This window comes from Suricata suricatta, chromosome 1 (assembly GCF_006229205.1).
Source record: "Suricata suricatta isolate VVHF042 chromosome 1, meerkat_22Aug2017_6uvM2_HiC, whole genome shotgun sequence".
In the NCBI taxonomy this organism is placed as follows: Eukaryota; Metazoa; Chordata; class Mammalia; order Carnivora; family Herpestidae; genus Suricata; species Suricata suricatta.
This window is the reverse complement of record NC_043700.1, coordinates 40,713,384-40,727,570: the sequence shown is the minus strand read 5'-3', so window position 1 is coordinate 40,727,570 and position 14,187 is coordinate 40,713,384. Positions and strand designations below refer to the sequence as shown.

The 14,187-nt window shown below is 45.8% G+C and overlaps 1 long non-coding RNA gene across 2 annotated transcripts in view; it reads left to right on the top strand.

Moving 5' to 3' along the window:
- Window positions 1-9,149: 9,149 nt before the first annotated feature.
- LOC115294085 overlaps window positions 9,150-14,187 on the top strand; it is a 59,870-nt gene continuing 54,832 nt past the window's right edge. For both annotated transcript variants that reach the window (XR_003909751.1, XR_003909733.1), the window contains exon 1: window positions 9,150-9,257. This is a non-coding gene — a long non-coding RNA (uncharacterized LOC115294085). The remainder of the gene's footprint in view (window positions 9,258-14,187) is intronic.

Genomic DNA, 14,187 nt, shown 5'->3' with positions numbered 1-14,187 from the left:
GAACCAAGCCGGCAGATAGAAGCTGTGGAGGAAAGGGAGGTGGAGGCTATGGAAGACCTCTGACACCAATATGTCAGAGGGAATATGACCTTGGTGGTTGGGGAGGATCACTAAAAAGTTTGGCTTGCAGGAGGATCATACTAGTATTTTCATTTTAGAACTATCATCCTGGCTCAGTATGGAGGATATAGGGTGAGACTGGAGTCAGTGTGCCTAGTCAGTGACAGCAGTTCAGGAGAGAGAATGCCTGGACATAGATGATCACGCAGATGAAGAGGAGACACACTGGAGCTTAACAAGAAGTTTGTATCTCCAGCCCCTGGCCTCATGCCTAGCTGATGAGTTGTGTCGTTGTCTGAGAGGGGGATGCAGGAGAACGTTCAGGTGCATTTAAAGGGATGACTCAGTTTGGGATATGTTGAGACTTAGGTTTCTGTTAAACAGGCAGAAGCCATGTGCATGGATGAGATGATCCAAGGAGAATGTATACAATGGTAAAGAGGAAGAGAGAAGAGAGGAAAGAGAAGGATGGAGAAGGGAGAGGACAGGAAATGTGGACCCATGGATATCTGACCTTTTTCCTGACAATGTTCTAGGATCCTATTTGCTTCCACACAGCTGTGGATGGGGATGTTAGAAAGGTCTTACTTGTGGCAGCAATGGAGGATGACTCCACATTGTTGGCAAATGTATGGGGCAAGGGGTCGAGGGTATGGGTACCTTACTCTTGATGTCTGGGTGGGGTGCAATGCCTCTCCTGAGCACAGACCTATGGCAGCATAGAGCCTGTGTGTGACTCAAAGTGAGAATAATATGGCTGGGAGTCTGATGTTTGATTGGAACTTTCGGAGTAGGAGCTCCAAAAGTCCAAAAGCCTGTGAAGCTTGAAGCTGTGTGATTGGGGAGGGGGGAAGAATGCAAAATTGTGCATAAAAAGTTGGAAGGGGTCATGGAAGTGAGGAGCTCTGACATTTTAGCTTTATTAGCTTCATGATAAATATTTCTTTGTGAGATTTCTGGAAAGCCCAGGAGATGCATATGTGTGTTGAAGTTGTGGTGGTGGTGGTGGTGGTGGTGGTGTGTGTGTGTGTGCCTGTGTGTGTACTGTGTTCGTTTGTGAGGATGAACTAGGATAAATGGAAACCCAGGCCTGGGTACGTCTTGGGCCTTCTCCCACTTATCAGGGGGCTCCCATGAAGAGTGGTCCTAAGAACATGCATTAGGTACATAACATAGAAGTTAGTTGGAGCGCCTGTCCTAGATAAGATTGGTTCTATGTTTGCAAAAGTGGGGAAGGGCAATGCTTTCCCCAAGACCTCTACAAATTCCTGAGGAACTTATATTCTTATGGTCACTTCTTTCCTGAACTGTGCTGCCACCAAATTAGTTATGGATCTTCTCAATGTCCCTGCTCCATATCACATTGACTCAGGTGGAACTGATCCTCTGGCTGTGATTTATACACACCTGTACACACTCATTCACTCACAGCTGCAAGGCCTTTATGCATGAGGCAGACTTCACTGAATAAGGATGGATATGTTGAAGTAACACAAACAATTTGAAATTGATATTAGATATCATGAATATTTAAGCCCCCTGCCATTTCTCTTGGCATCCCCTCTTTCTTCCTGCCATTCTTTCTCTATTTTGCTCTTCTCTTCTTCCTAACTCATGTTCCTTGTGGCTTAAGAATCCCTTTTGATCTTCGTTAATCAGTGAGTTAACCTTGTTAACTCACCTGCTAAGCTAAGTGTATCAACTGACTGTTGTGTAACAAACCACCCCAAATTCTGTGTCTTAAACAACAAGCAGTTTCAGATGAGTCTGTGAGTATTCCTGCTGACCTTGGCCGGGCTTATTCATGTGTAGGTCATCAGCAAATGCATCATCTTGGGGATGGCTGATCTAGGATGGCCTTCACTGGGATGAATAACTCTCCTCCATGTCCAGCACGCCAGCTCAGGTGTGTTGCCACCATGAGGGCAGGACTGAAGAAGGAGTGGAACTGTGCAAGCATTTTTTTTCTAGGCCTCTGCTTGCATCACGTTTGCTGTCCATGTGGCCCAGCCTGGAGTCAGCATGGGAGGCACTACAGAAAGGCATGGCCGTGATGCAGCATGGGAAGCTGGGGCTGTTAAGTGCAATGCATCATTCATACCATGTCTTTCTAGAAGTATTTTCCCAAGCAAAGATTGTTCCAAGAGGCATCCTGGTTCCAACCATTAAGACAATAGTTTGTTTCCCTCTGCCACATCTGGTCCCTGCTTTGTATCTTATTAAGCAACAGAATAGCCCAGGGTATGATATTTTGTAGGGATTTAAGCATTTCCACATGAAAGGGAAATTTCTGTAAAGCTTTTATTTACTTTGCTAAATCTTATTGGCAGATCTAACCTATTTTCAGAGGTCTGCTTATGTTCCAATAGACTGTTGAAGAGGAAAGAGGTAAAGCTAGTTACTTTGCTGGCACTTCAGATCCACTGGCCAAAATGAGGAACTGAGGCAATTAGAAAAGTCCCAGTGATTCCAAATTCCAAAATGCTTAGACCACACATGCTGCCCCAGTAGCACGAGGGCAAACTGGGCATCCATTATCAAGGTGGGGGTCTCAGGAGTATCCCCCTAGAAGGTCTGTTTGAGGAGTTGGGGAATGAGAGTCAGGGTATCTTTCTAACTATTCTTATTCCATGGGGAGGGGGCGGGATGGGTGGGTGGTTCTGCTCTTCACCTCTCTCTTCAGTACATCCTTCTTAATCAAGGTGTATGCACCCGTGTGCATGAGAGAGAGAGGGAGAGGAGATGATGTGTGTATATTCATACGTCTGTACACACATATATCAACATACCTCAGGGCTTTCTGCCGAGAGAGGCACAGCTTTGACACTGCTTTGCTCTGCTTTGTGTTAAGCCAGACAATAAAAGAAATGATTAGGGGCTTTCAGAGCAAGCACCTGACAATAGGGAGAGGTGAATGTAGGCTGATTAAAGTTCCATTTACCCTCTTCCTGCAGAGCAGGGAGAGGCAGGCAGGGATGGTCCCACACCTGCATTTTGTGGGACCAGTCCCAGGATAAAACCTTGCCCTCACTCCTCCTCCCTGACTCCCCCGGGGCCCTTAGGGTTGGTTAAATTTAGTGTTCTGGCGTTTCCAAATCCATGCGATTTTCTTCCAGGACTGTGAATCTAAATGTCACCCTGGCTGCACAATTACTAACACATTGTGCTAATGGGGGTGGTTCAAAAGCTTTGTGGCTGTGAGGGGAAGGAAAGCAGAGGCAAGTATTGGGAAGGTGAAAAGAGAAAGAAAGAAAAGGAGGTTAGGAGAGGATGAGCAGCCCTGTTTCTCCCATGGTGCCCAAGCCAGCCCAGATGGAGTCAACTAGAAGGACACTGGCTCCCTCCGGCAAAGCTTGTCAAGTCATATTGCCCATAGGCACTGTAACCACTGGATAGCCTGCTTTGAGAATCACCATGAGGCTCTAGAGACTGGGTGGTGGTTTTGATGAGCTGGAATCTAAGAATAGGCCTCTCACTTGGATTTGGTAGGATTGCTGAGAGCCTCGGATTTCTCTGGAGGGGCATTCCCTGGGCTCAGTGGGGAAGGGGGACAGTGTGGGGCAGTCTTAAGAGCCCATGAAGTGAAGCCATGTGGACATCCGCCAGTGCTCAGTCACCGTCAGCTGTCTGACCAGTGACTAGCCACTTTTCTGAGCTTTGGTTTCTTATTTTGTTAAGTGGGGATAAGTATCTCTGCCCTGCCCACTTTGCAGAGATGTTGTGAGGATTACATTTAAAGGATGATGTACCAAAAAAACATTGAAAAGAATCCATCAATGAAAGGGATTTATGCTGCAGTCCAGGTGGAGGAAAGTGGACATCTCAAAACATGGACAGGCATGTAGTTGCCTCAGGTCCGATGCAAGACTTCTGGGTTGGAATTCTGCCCACCCCTGGCCAACCGTGTAACCTCAGGAAGGTCCTCACGTCCTTCCAATGCCTCAGTTTTGTAACCTGAAGAGTGACAGAACAGCCCATGCCAACCTCATAGGGCCACTATGAGCTTTAAATAAGTTGAATAAAGCGTTTAAGTGCTCAGACAGCATCTAGTAAGTAATAAGACCTCAGTCAGTATTGGCGATTATTATATATCTTTCCTAGAATATCCTGCTTTGGGATCCCAGAGTTCCTTCCAGATTATGTGATGATTCTGGGAACTTGACTTAACCCAAGTAAAGTTTCTGGCGCCCACGCTGGGCATGGTTCCTCGAGGTGTGTTGTCTTTGTCCATTCACATGCTGTCTCATCTCACTGGGCCATGGGCTTCCTCCTCTGTAATTCTGGGGGAAGAACCCCCAAAGGCCCTGATGAAAACAGCTATAAGTGGCCTATTGTTATGGACCCTTTACACTCAGTCTCTCCTTCTTAGGCTCTGCTCAGAATTCTTCCTCATGTTTTTTGGGTTCCATTAGAAATAAACTCCATAAAGAACATATAGCAGTCATCCTTCTCCACATGGAGACCTTGGGAGAATTCACCTCCCTGAGCCTCAGTTTCTTCATCTGTTAAGAAAGATCATCTCCAAGGGCTCTTCTATCAAGTTCCTAGCAAATGACAGGCCCAGACTCCTTCCCATGACTGTATCACCCACTTTTTAAATGTCTTTTCTCTTTGTTTCTCTCTCTGGAACACTACAAGTGTTTATGTCATTTCAGAGAATCTAGTAAACTGCATTATAGGGAGGAGACTGGGAGTAACACAGGCAAAAATCTGCTATTTTCACATGAATGCTTTAGGCAGTCAGCCATGATGGGAAATGAAGTGTGTGGAAAAGTACAGGGTGAATAGAGAGGGCTTTAGTGAAATGATGAGCCTTTTATCGCTGGCTTCTGCACGTGACATGGTGTCTATCTGTCAGCCCAGCGGCTGCAGCCTGACCTGAATGGCTTCTGCGGTGAGGTCTTCCCCTCCACCCCCCACCGCAGGTTGCGTTTGGATGGGGGAAGAGCCCATGGTTATTTACCAAAGTTCCACTAAGGATAAAGCAAGAAGAGGAGGGGGCGAGCCTGGCAGCGCGGGGATTCACATCAGGCGTCAGGAACTATTTCTGTGAATTACAAGATGCGGAGAGATTTAACAGAACCCCTTCCACTCCCTGACGGAGTGGCGGGGGCTCTTAAAACACAGCCCCTAGGACAGTGGTGCGGTGTCTCTGTTTAGCGTCTGGGTGGTTTAGGACAAGCGCCACAGTGTGCGAATCAAAAACCTGGTTCGAGTTCCAGCCGGGTTCCCACTAGCTGTGAGGTTAGAGGTGTAGGCAGAAAACAGCTGGCCAGTCTCCTCCCCCACCGCCTCCCCACATAAGCGTCCCTAATTCAGGTACTCAAGCTCATGCATTTTAGGGAGATGACAGTTCTCACTGCAAGCATAGGATTTTTTTCCTTAATGAAGAGAGGCCCCCCGTCCCACTTTTTTAGAGCAGCTTTAAGTTAAAGAAAAGTTGACCCGAAACAAGTACAGTGAATTCCCCTATATTCTTTTTCTTCTTCACAGATTCTCCTATTACTGTTTTGCACTGGGGTGACACATTTGCTACAATTAATGAGCCAATATTGGAACATTATTATTTTCTATCTTTCTTTGTTTAGTTTAAGCTTCATTCTTGGTGTCCATTCTACAGGTTTGGACAAATGTGTCCCGGAATGTAACCATTACAGTATCATATAGATTAATAGTTTCATTACCCTAAAAATCCCTAGTGCTCCACCAATTAATTCATCCCTCTTTTCACTACCCGACCTCACCCCCAAACTCTTGGTAACAAGAAACATTTTTAAGTTTCTGTGAGTTTTACCTTTTCTTGAGTGTCAGATAGCTGGAATCATATGTATGCAGCCTTCTCAGATGGGCTTTTTTTTTTTTTTTCACATACTAATATTCATTTAAGATTCTTCCATGCCTTTTCATGACTTGATAGCTCCTTTATTTTTAGCACCAAATAATATACCATTGTATGTATGTGCCAGTATGTTTATTTATACACCTATTGAAGGATATCACTTTTGCTTCCAAGTTTGGACAATTATGGATAAAACCACTATAAACATTCATGTGCAGGTTTTCATGTGGACATAAGTTTTCAACTCATTTGGGTAAATACCAAGAAGTGTGATTGCTGGATCATATGGTAAACGCGTGTTTGGTTTTGTAAGAAACTCCCAAAATGTCTTCCAAAGTGGCTGAACCATTTTGCATTCCCACCAGTGATGAAGGAGAGTTTCTGTTGTGCCACATTCGTGCCAGCATTTCGTACTGTTGATGTTCTGTTTAGCTATTCTAATAGGTGTGTAGTGGTATTTTCCTGTTTTAATTCACATTTCCCTAATGACGTATGATTCTGAACAAACAGAACAATGGCTATATATTTTCACATTAAGAATAATTTTAACAAGCTTATTTATCTGTCCTCCCCACCTTCACCCTCTGCCAATAGGAAATTAGAGGTAAGTGTGTGACAGGGACATGAGAAGCAGGTATGCAGCAGATAGGAGCAGCAAGCCCTGGGTTGGTAGTCAGAAGACCTGACACTGTGCTTTTTTCCACTGAGCCTCTTGACCTTAGGAATCACTTGACTTCTGGTGCTCAGTTTCCCCACTTGCAAAATGTGGCTTTTGTACTGGATCAAGGGCATGAAAGTTTTCTCAGGCCAGTGCCCACCAGATGGAATGAACAGGGAGAGGCATGCAAGGCTCCGTGTTGAGACTGAGAAGTGGTGTCTTGCCAGACAAGACAGCTGTTCTCGAGAATGATCTCTAACTTCCCGTCCTGTTTGCAATTCCATGCAACTTTAAGTGACAACTGACAGCCTGGAGAGAGAAAAAGAAGGTAGATTTTATTTATTTATTTTTTTTAAATATTTTTTTAATGTTTTATTTATTTTTGATACAGAGAGAGACAGAGCATGAGAGGGGGAGGGGCAGAGAGAGAAGGAGACACAGAACCCGAAGCAGGCTCCAGGCTCTGAGCTACCTGTCAGCACAGAGCCTGATGCAGGGCTCAAACCCACGAACGTGAGATCTGACTTGAGCCGAAGTTGGAGGCTTAACCAACTGAGCCACCCAGGCGCCCCAAGCAGGTAGATTTTAAAATGTTGATGCTGTGGCTCAAAAAGCTTGCTAGTGTCTGGCAGCCTGTGTTGGGAAGTCAGCATGGTTCACACCTCATCATGTGCTGGAAACCCCCTTCTTCCAACATTCCAGGTCAGTGTAAGCCTCAGTGGCTGCACTGTGAGCTCTGCCTAGAAGGGAAGGAATCCATCCGTCTTCTCATTCTGAGAGCTCTTCACAGGAAGGTGCTTTGCTTATGTCTTCTGAGCATCTTGCGAGTACCAGGCACAAAAGTCCCCATGCTCATGGGGCTTCCATCGTAATGAGGTACATAAATAAGAAAAAGAAATAATGTGTTTTTCTTATTCTGTTTCAGAAAGCAGAAGATTGTCATCCTATTTAGAAAAATGTATATCCTAAACATTGAAAATAAAATGAATCTGTGGCCTAAATGATGAATTTCAGTTACTTGAAAGTATCTCAGAACATGAACGTGCCAACACAGTGGCAGTGAAGGGCTGAATATGATTTCCCGGCCAGGTGTGGCCCTCTCCTTGGGCTGCAGCCTACTGCTCTAGACCTGCGCATGCCCAGGCCAGGACTCCGGCAGGGCTTCAGTAGCTTCTGTACTTCAGTGGCTCTGTGCTCCCAGTCCTCTGAAGGTAGACGGGGGTGGGGGGGTGTCTGGGGAGGACTGGCTTCCACTGTGAGCCCAGAGGTCCCTCTGGGAGGTGGGGGTCCCATAGCAAGTGAGCCTCATAGATAACCTGCAGCAGGCATGGGCTGGGGAGGCTGCAGTGAGCCCTGGCCTATCTCCTCATCTCTCTATGATGTCACAAGGAGATGATTAAACCCAGTTGGAGACTGAGTCACTTTCCTAGATTAAGTGTTGTGTGTAGTGGGAGAGTCTGGGAAGGCGACGGCATGCTTAGCGGGGTTTGTGTGCTGGTGAATTCTTCCTTCTTAGCTAAGTGGCTAGCTAACTGCTTTCTTCATGGTGGAATGAGATGATTTTGCTTTTCTCCATTGTGAAAAGTTCCTGTGAGTAGTGACCTTGACCCTTTCAGGAGATGGGGGGAAAACTTCAGATAACAGACTGTACTGTTAAAACTCAGCACTCACATAGCACTTAGGAGTTTTCAGAGTGCTTTCACAGACATTACACCCTTTCTGCCTGACAGCTATTGAGTTAGAGGGACTCATTGTAGTTTTATAACTTTTTTTTTATTTTACAGAAAGAGAGAGAGAGCAAGTGGGGAAGAAGGGGAGAGAGAGAAAAGAGAGAGAGAGAATATTAAGTAGGCTCCATGCTCAGTGGGGAGCCAGATGCAGGGCTCAATCTCATGACCCTGGGATCATGACCTGGGCTGAAATCAAGAATCAAATGCTCAACTGACTGAACCATGCAGGTGCCCCTACTGTGGTTTTATAGATGAGAGATTTGGGATGTGCAAATGTTAATGAGCTGAAGGGACCCAACTGAAGGCCTTTTGGTTTTGAGTCCAGTGTCATTTCCACTACACCAGAGGTGCTACCAGTAATTCAGTTCATGTTAATAAAAGAGTCATCATATATGGAAAATGACTTTCACCAAATATGGTAAAAATGATACAAGTTTCTGCCTAAAAACATATCCTCAGTTATCTGGAAACTTTGCTCACCCAGAATACTTCTTTGATTTCAGACAAAGAGGCATAAATGAGGCATTACTGTGGTTCAGTGTTTGTAATCAGTTCCTAGCTAAGTCATTAAGATAGGAGGTACAAAGCATACACACAACCATCCCCCCATAAATCACACATTCAAGTACACACAATAGGAGAAAATTTAACAAACAGTAAAGATGTATGCCTGTCCTTTGTAGATTCACCTGTAGGAAGAATCTACTCAGCAAGGGGAGGCTGTGTCTTGCAACCAAGTGTAGGCCTGTGTGGCCTGCACAATGTATCCCTTGATGATGAGAATGAGGTAGACAATGGCTCATAACTGCTTATTATGTGACAGGCAGCCCTTTCACAGCTTCAAATGCATTAAGTTGTTTAAGCTTTACTACAACTCCTCAAGGTAGGTTCTGTTACTGTCTCTGTTATTTAAGATGAGGAAACTGTGGAGCAGAGAGATTAGCTGGAAATGTCTGATACTGTTGTTCAGGTAAGCAATATCTGTCCTGTGGCATGCAGAGAGATGAATTTTTACTTGGAGCTTGGCCAAAATTTGGTTTCTACCTTCCTTCCTTCCTCTCTTCTTTCCTTCTTTCCTTCCTTCCTTCCTTCCTTCCTTCCTTCCTTCCTTCCTTCCTTCTTTCCTTCCTTCCTTTTTTCCTCCCTCACTTTCTTCTTTTCTTTCTTTCTTCCACTTTTCTGGAGTGTCTACTGATTCCAATAACCATGCATGGTTCTAGGGATACAAAAATGTAAAAAAAAATGGTGGCCTCTACCTTTAAGGAACACAAAGTCTTGGCAGGATTTGGGAGTAGGCAGGAAGGTGTAGGCATGGGCAGGAGTTTATCAGCTCATTTCCTTGTGAGACAGAATGAAGGTTCTAGTAGAATATGAGTACACACCACCTATAGCAGGTACTTAAAGATAGAGAATGGATGGAGGGGATGGATGGAAAAACATCAAAGGACTTTAACAGCCTTGCCATTTGGCCAACACTGGCCCTGCAACAGCCTCCTGTGTGATCTCTTGTGGAACTATTTTCCTCCAAAGATATGGGATCTGACACCCAGGAGGATTTTGGATCATGGACTTTGATTGGTGGAGATGGTGCTCATGTGGATGGGGCAGGCATTAGGTGGAGGACTGCTTAGAAGGGAACTGGATGGAAATTGTAAACTTTTCACATAAGAGAAGGTGATGAGGGAAGCAGTTCCCTCCTAAGTCCCAGGGGCTATGGATAAAAGGCAGCCTTTCCAGGAAACACCAGCACTTTTCATCAGTTACTTCTTAGATGCTTTTCAAACTCAGAACAAAACATTGAATAAGAGCAGGGGTGTGGAGGGAGAGGGCAAGGGCACAGGAGCTGAACATGGGGCTGCATACAGGACCTGACCAGGAAGGGGAGGCAGGTACCTGCTTGGTATGAGCTTGACAATGTGCCCAGTGCCCTATGTGCAGTGCCCAGGGTGAGAGAGAGGGGAGCAGGTGGGCCAACAGGTGATAGGTGAAGGATTCTTGGACAGGATGGACTTTTAGGGAAGAATAGGATCGGGCTGCTGGTGGACAGGATATTTGGGGTTGAGTTGCTGGCTGAAGGTGTTGAGAGGCCAGATGCACAGGGGACAGGCAGGAGTGGGAAGAGTGATGTGGTAGGGACCATCTCTCCTCCTGGACCAGGTAGAAGGCCCAGAGCTAACTGACCTTCAGGGCAGGTGGAGCAGGGCCTGACATGGGATATGGGAGACTGGGAAGTACTCTTGGGTGGGGAGTCTTGTATGGTGGCAAAAATAGTACCTATTTCACTACAATTCAGAGGCCATCCACAGAGAACACAGCAGAACACCTCACGTTACCTCAGTGGTAGCTCGAGTCTGAATAAATGTCTATGGAAGCTCGTTGGCCCTGGTGGAGAAGCAGCATTTACTCCTTCAGTTGCATCTCTCTCTCTCTCATTAGTCCATGTATGTACTACTCTCTATTGGCTGGCCTGTCTGTCTTTACATGCCCATTTTTCTTTCAGTCACTTAGCGCTTTCTATTTTGGACTCTTTATCCTCTCTTTGTCCTCTAGGCTCTTTTCCATATTTTATCACATGTGTGTGTGCATGCATGTATGTGTGTGTTGCATGTGCATGTGTATCTGTGTGTGTGTGCACATGTTGGGGCTGGAGGCAGTTCTCAGTGATCTCAGTTTCCCCTGTATTTTGAGGACATGGGATTGGTAGAAAATTAATGCTTGGGGGAGTTAGTGCAAATGCCAGATTTTTGAAGGGCATGAGAAATGTTCCCTCCTTCTGTGTTCATGTGTGGGAGTATTGCTTTTGTATGTATATGTCTGCATTGCATGTGCGTGCATGTATGTGCATGTGTATGTCCTTGCATGTGTATGTGCTTGCTCAGTGTTGTCTGGAATAAAGCCAATCCCAGGGGACTATAAGAAAAGGAAGATGGGACGAGGTGGTAGGAGTCCTGTTCAAAAGGAAACTGGGTAAAAATTCCCTCTCTACCATCCCAGAACCGCAAGAGCAGGGCAGAGGAGAGTCTTTACTGGCCCTAAAGGAAGCAGTTTCACAGTCTCCTGGAAGATCAGCAGGCATGGGAGTTGATGCCATGCCCAGCTTTGAGCTGGCACAATGTGGGGTCCAAAACTGTGTAAGACACAGTCTCTTTGAGACACAGTCTCTCTCTTTGTAGAAGACTGTAAATCAATGAGGGAAAAATACAGTACAGCCTCCTAACATGTTGGTCTGGTCTTGATGGTGAGGAGCCAACTTATAAACAGGTATGAAGCTTCACTAGATGGATTTTTCTGGAATCTTTGTCTCTGATGTGTCATGATTCAGACTCCTTGTGGGCATTTGTATCCTCACTTACCTTGACCCCATTGTGCCTTGCCTCCCACACCCTCCAGATTTCCCCTAATCCTATCCTTCAGGCAAATCCAACCTTTTGCTCTTCCTCCTCCATTTATACCCCACCCCAACCACCCATGCTCTTTGGTCAGGCCCTTTGCTCTGGCTGTGCCTGTAATGCCTAATCCACCCTCATTTCCTGTTTCCACTCAGCCTTCCCTGACTTCTACACTCCACTCACCCAGGCTAGTGGACACAGATCCTTCCTTCCTATTGTTGCCTCTGGCCCTGTACCTCTTAGAAATATTTATGATTCTCAAGCAGTCACTAGCTACCTGAGTAAGGCTTCCATTCCTGACACACCTTGTTAGAGTGGGAACTGGGTGGGACACATGTCATGGGCATCTCTACATTTCTCATAGTGCCTAGCCCAGCCCTTCCCAACCAGGGGTCATTCAACAAACATGTGTTGAATGAGTGTGTAAATTCAGAGGAAAATCAAGAGATTCAGGGTGAGCATGGTATGTGTGGGACAGTGAGAAATCTATCTAGTATTTTCAGAACAAACATGTTGTACCTGCTCAGTGTTGTGCATGATCTCCCAATTACTTTCTCTTCGGGAGAATTTCAATCCCTCTTTTTGGCCCCTGGGACCTCCAGGCTCATGGTTCATTCTTGCCCCCTCTTATGACTATGGTTTGGTGGGCTTCTGAATCTAGGCCTTGAGCCATACACTTTCCTTCCCTTAATCTGCCATACTGGGATGGGGAGCTGGTTGCGGGACTAAGAAATCTCCCCAAGACTTTTGCCATTCCAGACAAAGAGAGCAGAGTGCTATCCTTTTGTTCAGGGCACAAAATATGGTGCATGACTTGTTCAGAATCCTGGCCTGCAGAGATTCATGGGGATAGGAATCTGCCTAGGCCCTTGTGACTCCAAAGCATGTCCCAGGACCTTTTTGGTGTTCAGTCCTGCTGTTTTCATAATGATGTTCAATGTGAACTGAAAATGCTGCTGGGGTCAGTCACCTCCTCTAGCTTGGAAGGAAACAAAATAATCTGTTGGATCTGTGATGCATGAGCTGCCCTGGCCCCAGGGTTCTGGGCATCAGAAAGAGAGCTGGTGGGGATGGGGAACAGCTGGGTAACTTACACCAGCCAGTGGGGGCTGCCTCCATGGCAACATTCAGGCAGATGCTCGATGTGGGGACTGGGGGTACAGACATGGGCTGGATGAGAGGGAAAAAATGGGGAGTGTCTGTGTAATAGCCTCCTTCTGACAAGGAGCTTCTGTTCTTTTCCACTGGAAAGCTTTTAAGAACGCTGAAAAGGACAGGCAATTACAGGAAGGTTAGGTGCGCCTGATTGGATGTTGTTACAAATCACTCATTGTCATACACAGCATTTGGAAAGGAGGCCATCGGGGATGATTGCCGTTTAGGGTAAGTGATTTCTGTTTAGAGTGATCAGGCAGATGAAGGCTTGGCTGATGCTCAGTGCCCTCTCTCCTTGTTTGCTGTTTTGCTGATGGTTTTTCTTGGCAAGGAGGGGTCATTGGAGGTACTCACAGGTTGCATGATGGGAGTGAACTAGGGATGAGCCTCCTATTTTCATCCCAACCTCACCCTAAATTCTGCTGTACAGATGGGGAAACTAAGTCCACAGAGAGGAGAATAGACAGGTTCAGCTTCACATAGCAGATCAGTAGAGGAGTGGGGCCAGAGTTCATGTCCAGACTCCAGGCCAATGCTCTTGCTTATGACAATGCCCCAAAGTGAGAGTCCACTAAGATGGGGTTCCCTCAACCCACCTTGTGTGCAGCTGTGCACTTCGAAGATTTCTCACATGGAAATCCTTGCAACTTCAGGTACCACCCCTAGCTTTACTGCACATCTGTGCCTCTGCATCCACTCACGCACTGTCACTTGGGATTTCCTTTGATGACATGGTGTCTCCAGGAGGCAGGGAACACAGACGTACTGTTTTGTTGCTGTCCTAGAGTTCCTGATTTCACCTCTCTGTCTCTTTACTTCTGTCTCTGTCTCTTTCTCTGACACAGACAGACAGACAGACACACACACACACTTCCTCCACTACTGTGTCTGAAATACAATTTCATATTTCCTTGGATCTTGAAGGAAGGACTATTTGCAACTGTTTAAATTAACATGCAAGTGTTCTGGGAAGTATTTCATGGTAAGCAACCAGGAGACAATGAACGAATAGTAGAGGAACATACAAAATGAGGAAAGTAGGTGGTAGAAGAAAGGGCATCATAAGTAAACTTCAGCAAATCCTCAGTTTGGCCCATCACGAATTCTTCCAGGATTTTGTCCAAGAGGAACATAAAACAGGACAGTTGTAGAACATACTGTGGTTGTATGCTTTTGGCTGGCCAGTTTTGAGTATGGGTTCTTCTAGGTTTATTGTGTCCTCTAGAATGTTATGTTCAAGTTCTAACCCTTGGTGTCTCAGAATGTGACTTTCTTTGGAAATTACAGAATTCATCAAGTTGAGGTCATTGAGGTTGGCCCTAAGCAAATATGATATGTGTTCTTGTAAAAAGGGGA